This window comes from Corvus brachyrhynchos, unplaced genomic scaffold (genome assembly GCF_000691975.1).
Source record: "Corvus brachyrhynchos isolate BGI_N302 unplaced genomic scaffold, ASM69197v1 scaffold48, whole genome shotgun sequence".
NCBI classification, from domain to species: Eukaryota; Metazoa; Chordata; class Aves; order Passeriformes; family Corvidae; genus Corvus; species Corvus brachyrhynchos.
The window spans coordinates 7,317,126-7,331,508 of NW_008240027.1; the positions used below are offsets into that span (position 1 = coordinate 7,317,126).

Genomic DNA, 14,383 nt, shown 5'->3' on the forward strand with positions numbered 1-14,383 from the left:
GTGGGGAAGAGAATCAAACAAAAACCAATGAAGAGATGGCACTGGAAGTTACAGAATTACTGAATTTAGAAAGGGATGAGGTGTGGGATTTGGCTGATTAAGTTGATACTCTTGAGCTTGAAGGTTCCTGATGTCTTTTTCCACACAGAAGGGAGGTGTTTTGAAAAGAATTCTCAGTCTGTGGTGTATCAAAAATACATGTTGCTCAGCACTGAGGTGTTGTCCAGTGTGCTCTGCTCACCTCTGCTAGCATGGGACAGGGCTGTGCAGAGCTAGGAGAGAACCCTTCAGGGCACTCAGAATGCAAGCAGAAAAAGCGAAAGCAAGCACTCCAGTGTCTTTAACTGCTATGCTCTTCTTATTTAACCCTTCCTTCAGTGCAGCAAGAATTTGTCACAGGAACTCGGTACTGGATATTCAAGTGGAAGACCCAGGATACGGCCCACCACTGAGTTGCCATCTGCACCTCTCCACTCACTGCAAGGCTGCTGAGTGCCGGCACTGCTACGAGCTAAGGAACAGGTCATGATAACAGATGCTTTGGGCCCCACAAGTGGGTAGTCAGTTCTTCCCAGTGCCCTCTCACAATTAATGTTGGCTTGTAAAGTCTTAAGTCAACTTCTGTTCTGGTGAATCCCACGTAAGTATGTATACAGTTTGACGTTCCGATTTAGACACAGCAGAATGTACACTCAGTGACTCATTTCCTTGTCTGGAAGAGTGTGAATTAAAATCAAGAACTCTCAAATTATTTCAGTGTTTCAAGTCATTTCATCGACAAGTTTTCAACCCCTCTCAGATCAATTACTTAGCCAGAGAACTGAAAAACAAAATCTTTGTAAAATAAAGTATTTTACCAGTGATAGCAATGTTTCTTCTTTGAAATGTCTGTTTTGAGAGTGGAAAGAATTTGAGGGGCTTCTTGATGGAAAGAGGATTATTTAGATAAAAGGTCCCCAACTCCGCTTTCGAATTTTCTCTGCAATTCGCTTACTTAATAAGATTATGGAAACAGATACCATTTTGTTGTTGTTGTTGTTTTAAATTTGTTTAATTTAGTCATGATGCTAAATCATTTCCAGAATTCTTCATGCAGTAAAGTAATTTGAGATTTTCAGAGAATAGTCATTGAGGCCTTATCTAAATACCAAATTCCCTACCTGTAGAGTGGAAATCATAATGCCAAATCTATTTTTTGGAGAAAGTCTAAAGTTTGGGAAATTCTAAAGAAAAGTGTTGTATGAAATGTATACATACATAACATTTGTATTACATTTCCAAATAATTTATTTATTTAAAAATACATAATATAATTATAGACTTCCTGATATTATTTCAAATTATATTTATTAACTCTATTATTCATATACATTTTAATATCAAAAGCAAAATCCTGATGAAAAATGCCCAAAAGGTTTCCAATTAATGTTATTCACTTATTGTCAGGTTCTACCACCACTGACAGCAACTTCATAGAGATGTTAATGAATTTTACATGATATTCACGAGAATGAATGTCTTTCTCATCAAATAAGATGTACGAGGTTCTGGCCAGAAAAGTGTAACTGAGTTTGCAAAAATGTTAAGAGGTAGTACATTTCTGAGAGAACAATTTGCAGTGTGCATGGAAGAAAGCTGATAGTACTTTATTATGCTGTAAATTACATAATTTTTCTCCATATACTGTATTTCTAGAGAAATAGGAGAGGGAATTTGCCTTGGTTTAATGCCTTTTTCAGGGGTACTGGACACAGATGGGTACATTTGTATCAGTCTAAAGTTTTGTGTCAAGGAAGATAAAAGTCGCTATAAATAAAATTCCACAGCATTTCAGTCTTCGCTCTTACAAAATGCTGGATGAAAAAAGTCACCAACAACTAAAATAAAAACCAATTTTATTTCATTTTTCTTTGGTAGAAACAATTGCAGAAAAATATTGCTGAATTTCTATTTTTGGCAAAAAAGTAGTTTTATTTATTAATTATAACAAAGGTTTTTGTTCCATTTTCTACTTGATTCTCTGTAATCTGTTTCCTTTAAATACAGTCTGTCTTTATAGCCACAAGAATAAATACAGCCTGATTCAGATGTGTGACATTCCATTGAAGTCAACAGAGCTGCCTTTCTATGACGGATTTTTCTTTCCATCTCTGTGTCATATGTAGTCATGTCAGTGTGATTCAAGACAAATGAGCTCTCCACACAGGCCAGATCCTGACAGGTACTGAGTGCCTGAAACTCAAACCAGCTTCAAAGGAAGCACTCATTACCTCCTGGAATATCTGGCTCAAAATACAGTATTTCCTTGTATTTCTCCATAATTACCCTAGGAAATACTTCGAATAGTACAAATATTGAGTTTAGCCAACTGCCAGAGCCAGCCTTAGTGGTCTTGGATAGATCTGTGACAAGTTGCATTTGGTTCTTTTTTGACACCTTTTTCTCTCCTCTTCCTTCTCTACCATGCACACACAACAACCATTTTTCATGTAACTGTGCCCTGTAAACCCAAAATATGTTTTAGGGGTCTTTTGGGGGGTAAGATATAGACTTGCACTGTGCACAAAGGCTGAGTCCACATATGTGCCTCTGTCTCAGCGTTTTTGGGGCAGGTGATATCTCTAATCCCCAGAATGCTTTCTTTTTGCAAAAGTGGAACCTGGCTGCCTCTAGCTTCATCAGCTTGCAGTAGTCCCTGTTATAATAAAGGAAAATGCCAGCAATAAACCTATGTCACCTGCTCCAGGAATTGAAATGTTCCTCTCCTTTCCCAGCCATCCCACAGCAGTCAATGTTCTGGGCTGCGATTCGTCCAAGATCAATTTTTCAAAAACCTGCTAGGTACATCCGGTAGTGCTTTATAAATTACTCTTGTTCTTGCAGAGGAAGTTTTGGAGCTCAACCCACTACAGCAGCAAAGACCTGCGTTCAGCTATAGATAAGGGAGAGAAACAGAGCTGGGTTATTTCAACCTGAGCCAGGACTGGCAGAGGAGAAAGTTCTGCTGTGCAGTTCCCTAGCTTGAAACAGCACCTACATGACATGACTGAACCTGCCCTCAGCTTCTTTCAGCTGCTCAGTGCTGTTGCAAACAACAGCACCTTTGACAATCCAGCCCAAAATAATCCAAATTATATTTGCCGGGGTAAACATTTCTAAGGCTTCTGGATGTGAACAAATGGACATAATCCTCCTTACCCCTTCCCAGTTTTTCCAAAGACACGACTTGTCTGCATAAATCAGATCCGCTGAATAAAGTGCCAGTACTGTAATAAAACCATGAATATTAATAACAGGACAAAGCATACGACAAGGTGTCACGAGAGAGTGACACAGTAAGGAAAAGGTGGATAAGCTTTACACTCTTCATGGAGTAATTTCTTTGCATTACATAACCCAGTGGAAAAGGCTAAAGTGATTGTTTAAATTCAATCTTCAATATTGCTTCTCTGCAAAAATAAATGTGATGAATTAAAAAGTAAGACTTGCATGAAGAATAGGTTTGCCTGAATTCCTGAGCAAACAGAAAACTAGTCCAGAAAGATTTCTTTAAAGACCGATCAACTAATTTGTTTGACCTTATTAACTCTTCCTTAGCAATTTTGTTGATTTTTGCCCATCAACCCTTTGCTTCAAATCAGCTTCGACGCTTATATGGAATACAGTTTGGTAGTATGCAAATCACTTTTAATGAAAAAGAGCTTCCTAAAGGCAGCCAAAGAGCTGAAAGAAATTCATCCAGGTGCTGCCCAAACTGTTTTCATTCACTTCCGAAAGGCAGGAGTTGGGTTGCTAAAACAAGTAGTGACAGGAAGTAATAGAAATACTTCAGGGAACAAGAGTCCCTGGGGAAAAAAAAAAAAAAAAAAAAAAAAAAAAAGGTTGCTAGATTTTCTATTCAAATCTCCTGGGATGAGATTCTCAAAACAATGTCAGCATAGACATCAAATTGTCACTAACTGTAATGGTAAATGGGTATCAACATCCATTAGCTGCTTGTTAAAAAGGTCCCAAAATAAATGTGTTCATCTTTGACATGGCAAACACAGCACTGCTCCTGATACTCAACTGGAATAAAAGACAACAGATCCATTTAATTAATCCATCTTCTCTGGAAACTTGCTGTTGCTTCTTCACAGGTGAAACCTCAGTTCAAAGGTAAAACGGAAGGTTGGGGGCCCGGCCTGCCCTAGGTGACCTGGATTGCTCTTTGAAGGAATTGCTCTTTCTCTCTCTTCTTTTTGAGTATACAGATAGTTAGAAAGATGAGACTCCTAGTGTTGTATTTAAATTAAAATTTTAATGTCCGGTTTTATTAATATACTACAGGATTAACAAGAAATTAAAATTCTTAGTCTTTAAAAATATCTTTTTATTTACACCTTTGGCCTTAGCCCCATTAAATAAATGTTAGAATCACAGAATGATAGAATGCTTTAGGTTGGAAGAGACCTTAAAAGCCATCTAGTTCCAGCCCCATGACATGGACAGGAACACCTTCCACTAGACCAGATTGCTCCATCTAACCTGGCCTTGAACACTTCCAGGGATGGGGCATCCACAGCTTCTCTGGGCAGCTTCTCCCAGGAGCCTTCTCTTCCCCAGGCTGAAGAGCCCCAACTCTCTCTGTCTGCATAAGAGAGCTACTCCAGCCCCTGATCATCTTTGTGGCTTCCTCTGAACTCATTCTAACAGGTCCATGTCCTTAAGCAGGGGACCCCAGAGCTGTTTCATTTGTTTCATTTTAATGCCTGTGGAGCTGCTTTTTAACCATTAATTTTAGGTACTGTGTACAGTTACACTGAAATTACTAGAAACAAAATAGGAAACTAAAGATTAGCCCTAAACATTTCAAGAATCAAGGTATGAAATGGGAACATTCTCAGCTGAGTGGTATTTAATATACTTGATCATCATACTTTGCTGAAATTAAATAGCAAATCTCAAAATGGTGCTTGAGAAATGAACATTTCATATCCTAAAGTACTACATTGGTAACTGGGGAGAAGAGAGGAGACTGCTGTCTGTTGTTGGTACAAATATTATTGTGTTCACTTGACTAATCTTCTGTTCTTCTGCACAGACCAAAACTAACAGACTCTGTTGAAGGGGGATGAAACAGGGAAAGAAACAACATGAACTAATGCCAGGAAAACACCAAAAGTCTCCAAGTGAGTCAGTCACTGAAAACATCTATCTGTAATGTTAACAGATCTATGTTTTCAATTGCACAGACAAAGGTGAGGAAGTGGTGAAGTCATTAGGCAGTCCTGAGCTGCAGAAAAGGCCCTGAGACACCTGGAGGAGGGGACTTGGTGCTCCACGGAAACAACTGGGGTTGCAGAATCGGGAGCAGGGTGAAGAGCTAAAAAAGGTTTACAGGGGAATATGTGGGGGAAGCCCTGATGCAGGTAAGGAGGCAAAGACCATGGAAGATGATTTAGATTTTGCTGCCACTGAAAAAAGTCTGAGGGAATTATCAGATATCCAGTTCACTCCTTGAACCATTCCAGCAATTAAAGGCAAAACCACTAATATATTTATGGAGAGAAGAGACACTGGAACTTTTATAATGACAATAGAGTCACTCTTTTGTCTTGTTTGATGACATTATATCCTAAGACACAAGTGGAAGAAGCCTCAGGTAACTTTGAAAATATAGCTCCACTTACTTACACAAAAACTCACTGATCCCTTTCTTTCATGCAGTTTAGCAGATAAGATTTGTTGCAGTTGGTCATTCAAAAAAAAAATGTGTCAGAGCTCTATCAAATGTTATGTGATATCAATCAGTGTAATCAGATGTGATGACTACAGTACTAAAGAACTCACTGTGAATTCTGATAAAAAATCTTGAATACTAGTAGATAACACTTCTAAAATAGAGGGCTTCTGAAATTTTCCTAATCTTGGTAAAACAGAATCCCACATAAAACAAATCAAACGTCTTGGATTTTTTATTTATCATTCATCATGCTGTTTCTTAATATTTTTTCTTGCTGAATTCATCTATATACATACAAGTTTTCACTTATATAACTAAATAAGAAAAACTTCAGGCACTTTAGAAATTTAACATAATACTTGTTGCAAGAACTAGCCAGCCCTCTGAGGTGGATAATAAAGACAGAATAGATTTATGAAAAGAAAATCAAAATCTAAAATTATTTTTGTTTTAAACAATTAAAAAATATGTGCATTTAGTTTTCATAGATTTATGTAATATTTGTTTTCAATTTGCTTTTAAAAATATTGGAAAGTAGATAACAATATAATCATGAATAAACTTTCCCCTATTGCCTTTTTTGTTTCTGTTATGATGATGCTTATGGGTGGACTTGTTACATAATCTTATTTGGAAGTCTGTGGTATTATACCTTATTCTGTCACCAGGTCCTTTCCAATGCTCAGAGCCTCACAAGACATAAAACTGTTTCTCAGGGTCAATTAGCATAATTATGTCGAACACAGTGTCTATGTGAAAGCATTCTATCTTTAATATGGAGATATCCTGTGTTATTTTTATTTCTTCTTTCCTGTCTTTTCCTGCTTTCTCTATTCCATACCTCATTTTCAACCATTTCTTAGTTTTACTGTATTAAAAAAACTGTTGATTCTATTATTCCTGTTTAACTAATTAAATTTAATGAATCCCTTGTTTGGCAATTTCTTGTCTTAGTCTGGTTAAGAAATGTATTTTGTTTCGTTCTGAGCAGGGTAACAGACTGGCACCAAGAAATGTGTTGAGGCCATTTATATGCAGATTATCTGCTGTCCTGCTTCTTTCACTAGGTGCCATAAATTAACATTCAAATTTTGCTACAATTTTGTCAGGTTTTTTTTATTCATTTCATATGTATTTATTCCCACATCAGCCTCAGTTCTTCTGCAATATGTGCCATATTGTAGCAGCTTTTTGGCTGCCACTGATGATTTTCACATTCCTTTAGTGTGAGGTTTTAATTCTGCTAACACTTTTGTTAATGAAATACATTTCACTTAATGGAATTAAATGCATAGTCTGTCTATTGCTCATTACACAATCCAGTCTTAGAGTCTGGATTTAAATTTCACCCTTCTTCCATAAAGATTATGCACCACATTTTGGCCTAACAGGCACTCTGTTCTTTGTATAAAGTGTGGGAAAGCTGTCATTACAAGTAAAACACCAGTAATTGTTTCAATGTTCTCTGAAATGCTTTATTTTATTCCTTTTTCTTCTGTTACTAAATATGTTTAAAATGCATTTTCTTTACGTGGGGTTTGGAAGTCTGAACTCGTAATTTGATCACCTACAAACATCACAGGTAAACCTCAAACTATCCAGAACATCCTTTTTTTCCATATTTTCAAAATATAGTATGAAACTACTTAAGAGATTATCTCTAAATTAAGAAAAAACTTATGTATCTGCAAGCACACAGTAAAATTAAAGTCATACAGGAAAATTAAAGTCATACAGGAATTTATCAGTCAAATAGTTTCACACTAGGCACCAACTTTCTTTCTTTTTTTCTAGATTGCTCATTTAGTGAAAAATCCATGGAACAATTTTTTTCAGTTCAATTTTTGTTGAGATGTGGATTCTTGGTGAATTCCCCATTCATCACCTAATATCTCCCCAGAGGGTTAAATTTGAGCCTCTTCCAAGCTAAAATCTGAAGATTGGCTGCTGTTCAGACAGGTTGTTTCTAAGGTGATTAATTTTTGGTTTTTATGAAGATTTGGTAAAAGTTGGGGTAAAAAAAGAAAAGCCTTTGGAAATTTCATGTTTCTTCAGGTAGAATTCATCTCTAATTGGATTCTCTTCTCTCTCAGACCTACAGAATTTGTGATTCTCTGCAAAACAGCCCCTTTGGACTTACGACAGGTGGTGGGAAAGCTGGGTATCTGCCTCACAAGATTAAGAGAGTTTTGTTTCTTTGTTTGTTTAAATTAATAGAAGGACCTTTTTTTAATTATTATTATTCTTTCTGGGATCTACAACTTCCAAATGAAACCTAAATCTTCTCCCCACCTTTGCTACTATCAGTGAGTTTATCTAAGCAGAAGAGTGAATATATTACCATAGTTACTCACCTGAGACAGGGAAAACAGGGTCCAAAACTCTCAGCCAGCTGCACCATTGCTACACCACATTTCTTCGCCTCTACAAAGAGACCTGCAAGGGATCAAAGGCTTCCTTAGAGCCTTCCGTGGCATCTACACCACTTTATAAAAAGTTCTCCAGTTTAACAAAGCAGCTTTTCTCAATGAAATTTCTTCAGCCAGAAAATCTCTGACTGCCTTGGACTCCTTCAAAGGCTTCATTTAGAGGGTCACCAAGGATCTGATTTCCTCAGCTTTTCTCCTTAGGAAACCAGATCATAGGCTCTTCATTCTGGAATTAATAAGCTCTGATGGAAGTGCTTCAGGTAGAATCTTTTGATATTGGTTATTTTGAATGTTTGGGATTTAGTTACAGCTTGCATATGAATTTATGATAAGTTATAAAAAATCCAGGATCTCTTATTATATCTGAATGTATTTGTTTGCTACTGATGTTCACATCTGCCTATATTGAGAACAGGAATAAACAAAAATAGCACCAACAGCATTACATTGGTGTTTTTGCATATTAATCTAACTTTGTAGGTACTGAGTTATATCTGCTGGACTTTCCTTTCTGGGATGCAGCAGATAATGTGATAGCCAGTTGTTAGAAGGTATTTGGCTTTTCTGCTGTTATAACCATGATTGGTTCTTTTCTGCTTTTCCATTGTCTAATCAACAGAGAATTGTTAACAGGGTGTACAATTGCAGAGCAAGGATGTTCAGGGGGGATTTAAATAAATCAAAGGGACCTCTTTTATAAGTGAATCAAAATCAAGCCTCTTGTAAAGTTAAAAAATGTTTTCTTGAATTTCTTTGTCCATTTTCTCTAATCTTTTCTACAACTTCTATTCTCTCTGCCTGACTTGCTCTGTGATGTCAGTCATGGCTAAAAGTTAATATGCTTTTCTCATTTCTTTTGCTCCAGCAATATTTTCCTGGTAAACTGCACTCTTGTCTTTTCCTGCTACATTATCTTGCTCCTTTCTATGTTTCTTTTCTTTCTTAGTTATCTTGGATGGAGTGCCTAACAGATTCTGTACTGGATGCTAAAATAATTGTTGTATCTATGACATAATCTATCCTTATCAGACAGGTTTCAAAATGAAGGGTAGAAGTGGGAAGAATGCACAGTGCATCTACAGACAGCATATTCTGAAGCATGACAGATACACCGTTGAGTCTGCTCGGGTCTTCAGCACCACCAGAGACACTGATTGGCACTGAAAAAGGGGGAGGGAGAAGACACATGACAGGTCACCGAGTTCAATGGAATATATTACAGAAACTGGGAACAAAAGATGAAGAATCTCTCAAGTCTAGTCTTCTAATTGCATAGGCAACCAGGTGAAAGGACATCTTTAATAGAAGAATCATTCTCCATTAAAACACATTTAATTTTTTTTTACCCCTACTACAGCTATTGGGAGTCTGGAAAATTCACTTTTCTATGGTTGAAATCCTCCCTGCATTTCTTATCTAAGCATGAGCTGCTTTTCCATTTGTCAGCCTCATTCTATAGTCTTAGTCAACTGTTTTCCAGTCTGGTGTCTAACAAATACATTTACAGACTCCAGTCATATCCTCTTTCAGCTTTTTGCTTAGTCAGACAAAAGCAGCAAAGTATTTTACTCTCTTCCATGAATGGTGACTCTCCAGTCTGCCAGCCACTGCAGTTGCACCTCCTTGCAAATATTCCAGTTTTTGCTTATTTTCTTGATTCCAAGTGACAAAGACCATGTACAGAATTTCAGATAAGGCCATACTCCCAGGTCTTTACATGGCATGAATATTCTTTTTTTTTTTAATTATTACAGAAAAATGTACTACCGCATTTCATGTGTGTATAAAATATCCAGGTACTTGTATTTTATAGAATCAAAAAACCCACTTATCCTCTTTTGTAAGGACTTTTTTTCCTAGCTTACTGGAAACTATAGATTTCATACCTCTTCTCTTCATGGCTGAATCTTAAAAAAAGATTGATTGAAAGACCAATTTTTGAGAATTCCTGCTAGTAAATTTCCAGCAGTTTGATGCTGCTTCTTTCAATGCCACCTGTTGCTATCTATCCATTAGACAATCTCTTATCCACTTTACAACTCTTCTCCTAATCCCCTGCTTCCTATGTAATGCTGTATCATATGCAGCACAGATATAGATAAGATTTATCACAAATCTTTTGTTTAGAAAATCAGTTATCTTATTAGAGAGTGATAACAAATTCACTGGGTACATTCTATCTTTAGTAAATCCTTTTTGTATGTTATCCCATTTTCCATTTGCCTCCCTGTCTTCAATTACTTTTTCCTTCAAAATTTCTTCTAAAGCAACTGAGGTCAAACTAATGGGTTTGTAGCTGCATAGGTCTCCTTTTATAAATGGATAATACATTTGCTCGTCTCCAGTCAGCCAGTATCATGTCTGAGCTGCTTCCTACCAGGACTGGGATTTCATGTTCCCTTTCTTGTCAGACTGTGGAATGGACTTTATTTGATACCTCTCCCTGTCCTGAGTACACTGTGCTTTTAGTTTTGCTTCCAGTTTGGTGATTTTCTGTCATCAAAACTTCTTTCCTACTATTTATCCTCTTTCCTCTGAAAACATACATGAAGTAGTACTTAATTGTAGATAGATTTTCTTTACTTCTATTAGCTCATATAGAAGACCCACAGGTTTTTTGTCTCATCTGAATGAAGATTGTTTTCCTCTTTGGTTAAAAAGCCTTTCCAAATTGTAGCTCAGTTTGGCTGCTGACAATTTTCACTTTACTTTGTATTTTGACCTCTAATACACATCTGTCTGTTGATCCATCTTTTTGCTTTCATCCTGTGATTGCATGTCTCTAATAATGTTGAAGGGGTTCTTCCTCTTCATGGAATAGTTTGACCACTTTGCCATGCATTCTCTCCTCTCCATCAGCCACACATTCCACATATCTTTAGCTCTTTTGATCTAAAAAATTTCCAAGGGTCTTCCATATTCAAGGTCTTGAATAATCTGGTCTGTCTAATTTTACCAACAAGATCTTTTAGGCTAACAAATTTTGCCCTTTGAGCCATAAAGCCTTATTTTTATTGATTGTTCCATTGCATGTAAATGAACTTAACATACGATCTGCTTTTGGACCAGTGTTCTGATAGTCCCTGTACTGCTTATCAGAAGAAAGAGGGTGGTAGGCTCATCTCTTACTGGCTGGTGACTGCTTGGTAAACAGATGCTTTAGTGTGGCCCAAATGTATTCTGTCTGATGCATGCCATACTTTCTTTTTCCTTTCTAATCTATTAGATTATTTGAAGGCAGTTACACAAGTACTCACTCTTTCTTCAGATCTTTCCTGAGTAGCTTGAACACTTGAACACTTGGTCCCTTCCTTTACCTTCTCTTTCCTGATCATCCACCAGTATTTCCTCAACCATAGCTCAATTTTCATTGAGCAGATTTGTTTCATTGAGCAGATTGCTTCTTGTTGGGTACAGCAAGAAGACATGAACCTCTACTAAGGTTTCCATAGATTTCTAAAGGTTCTTTTTCTTTTAAATAATGTGGACCTCAGTCCCATTTTTTTTCCATGGATATTCAGCCAGCTACTATTCCCACAAGTCTTCCCTTTTTAGGCATTTTTCCCCTACCTAAAATGAAATCATTTAGTCTAATAATCTTTGATTTATTCCAGTGGGAATTTCTTAGCATCGTTTCCCGTTGAAGAAAATGAAATTTAAAAAAAAGATCCTTCCTTATTCCCAGCAGAATACATTTTTCCTTTTCCACCCACATCTTCCGTACTGAGAAATGACCTCACATCCTGCTCTGGGGAATTGATTTAGTGACAGTTTATTTGTTTCTGATTAACACAGGCTCCCTGTTCAAGCAGACACTATTTTTTCTTAGTCATTTTGCCTTCTATTAACAGATGATCCTTACTTTTGTTCTTCCCTTCTCACTAACTTCTCTACTACTTGGATTCTTGTTTCCAACATTTTTTTTCTGGAATTAACTTTTCTACTTCCTTTCTACATACTGTTTTGTTTTTTTCTGATGTAGTTTTTGAGTTTCCCAGATGACAAACCTATTATTTCACTTTCCTCTGTTTCCCAGATCGCTCCACTTGTTATATTTTTACAGACTTGCCTGACTCACCAGTCTCCCCTGAGGTATCTCTTATATGACCTCTCGCTCAACAAGTGCCCATAAATCTCCAGTTGCCCGTTCAGTTTGCTCTTTCTTACACCACTTCCTCAAATCCACATCTTAATTCAACATTACCTCCAGGCACATCTCTAGTAAGGTCTTCTCTTGATGAATTTTAGCAGATGACATTGCAGGCATACATATCTTTCCAGAGAATAAGATACACCCTACAGCTTCTGAATCCAGTGCACATTGTCCCTGGGAATTTTACTTGTACGTTCCCCGGCTGTCTCAATTCCTTACATAGGCTTTTCCTCTTACATGTACCTTTAAGGCAAAATCCCTTTCACTGCTGGATTATTTCTTTCTTTTTCTAGGATTCCCTGTTGCTGGTGACATACAGGTTGGTGGGACTGAATAGCTATGCCATTATCAGCTTGGATACTGCAGCACTGAGGAGTGTATTGCAGGGTACAGAGTAATAAGAGCAAATTTGGTTGACAGTCCATCTTTTTCAAAGCCATCTATCAACTAGGAGGCTGCTTTACACAGCTATGATATACAGGTTTGATATTGGGACTAGACTTCGGAGTGCCCTGCTGGAGTCAAATTCATCTGTTATTACCTGGTGAGCAGTCACTGGAAAAAGAACAATTGAGAAAATAAGAAATAAAATTTGGGGTCCAATTTACAAGTAAGATACAACCAAAGAACATAGTTGAGAAGTTCTGGAGAGTGTGCAGGGAAGGATGATATTTCAGTCAGATTAAATACTATCTGGGTAAGTACTCAAAGAGACAGAGTCTAGTTGAAGGATCCTTCCCCTCTCATAATAAAATAATCAAACTCCCAGACTTCCAGTGAACCAAGAGCATTTCTTAGAGGAAGCACTTTAAATGGTACAACAATAACTGTGTCATATAGCATGTCTTAGAAAACCCAAATATATCCTCCATTACTTTTTCCAATGTCTATAGGATCATTTATCTGTAGCAAATTTTACTGTAAATGTGATATTTCCAGGAAGCAGTTTCTCATTAGATTAAGTATAGTACTTACCCTATATTCTGTTCAGATAAAGGCACTATTCTGGATTCTGTGTTACAAATAAATGTTGGGATCCTCAGAAATGTGAAATGCAACAGACTCATGCTGGACTCGGCTTGATCTGCAAATGAGCAAGAGACAGACTTTAGCCGTGGTTGTCTTTGTAGACAGTTTCATTCTATTTATCTCTGATCAAGCAGTATTTTACAGTAAGACATGCATCTTACAAGGCAACGTTTGAGTCTTTTAAGTAATAATGCAGGCCATTATTTCCCACCAAATCTCACCAATGAATAATGCTCAAAGAATGCAATTGCATCCATTCCTGTTTTCAGATGTTGATGAAAAAACACATGACTAGCCATTCTACTATCTTTTCATGACTTTTGGTCTAATTTCTGATCAGAATGAACCCATGCAGAGGTTCACAAAATTCTATGCCATGGTGTACAAAGAACTTATTTTAAGTACTCTGAACAAAAGAAACAAAGTTTAGTTCAGGATCTTCTTGGATTGGATGCAGGTTCAAGAGGGTTGAACATACTCTCATATTTCTCTAATCAGCTTAAGTACTGCATTTAAATCAAATCAGGAGTGTGCAACAGGTAATGTTTGTGGTATTTATGGTAATAAGGGAGAAATTCTGAAGTGGTTGAATGCAAATTTTTTGTCTCTCTTTTGTCTTGATAGATTTTAGATAACATTGAAAACACTGGCTGAAACACACACCATTATCCTGTTAGTGACCTTCCCGCACAGCATGCTTTGAATGCTGCCATCCCTTAACTATTTTAAAGACACCTGTACACTCACAAATAATAAATCTGTCACGGCACACTTGGAAATATCCCATCTCCACGTGTACAAGTTACTATGTTCAAAATATTTCTGTGTTTAAAATCGTTTAGCAGGGTTTACCAGATTTATAATCATTTGAGACTCGCAGTCCAAAACCCTGGGTGCGCGTCAGGCTGAGTTATTAAGTGTTTGTAGAAATCTGATCAAATGGACCATCATAAGCTGGGGGGAGCAGGGGCGGGGGTGGGGGAAGGTGTTTTAAACCCGACCATAATGACAGCTTTCCTCGTCTTACGGCTGCGACATGAAGAGGGA

General features: G+C 37.1%; 1 long non-coding RNA gene across 2 annotated transcripts in view; it reads right to left on the minus strand.

Moving 5' to 3' along the window:
* Positions 1-14,383, minus strand: part of LOC108448993 — a 64,256-nt gene that overhangs the window by 10,630 nt on the left and 39,243 nt on the right. The window contains exons 2-4 of one of the 2 annotated variants that reach the window (XR_001865085.1): positions 13,283-13,391; positions 8,080-8,161; positions 1,949-2,932 (exon numbers count right to left, since the gene is read on the minus strand). This is a non-coding gene — a long non-coding RNA (uncharacterized LOC108448993). Of the gene's footprint in view, positions 1-1,948; positions 2,933-8,079; positions 8,162-13,282; positions 13,392-14,383 lie in introns of those variants that run through there. The other variant, XR_001865084.1, reaches the window with a different exon arrangement.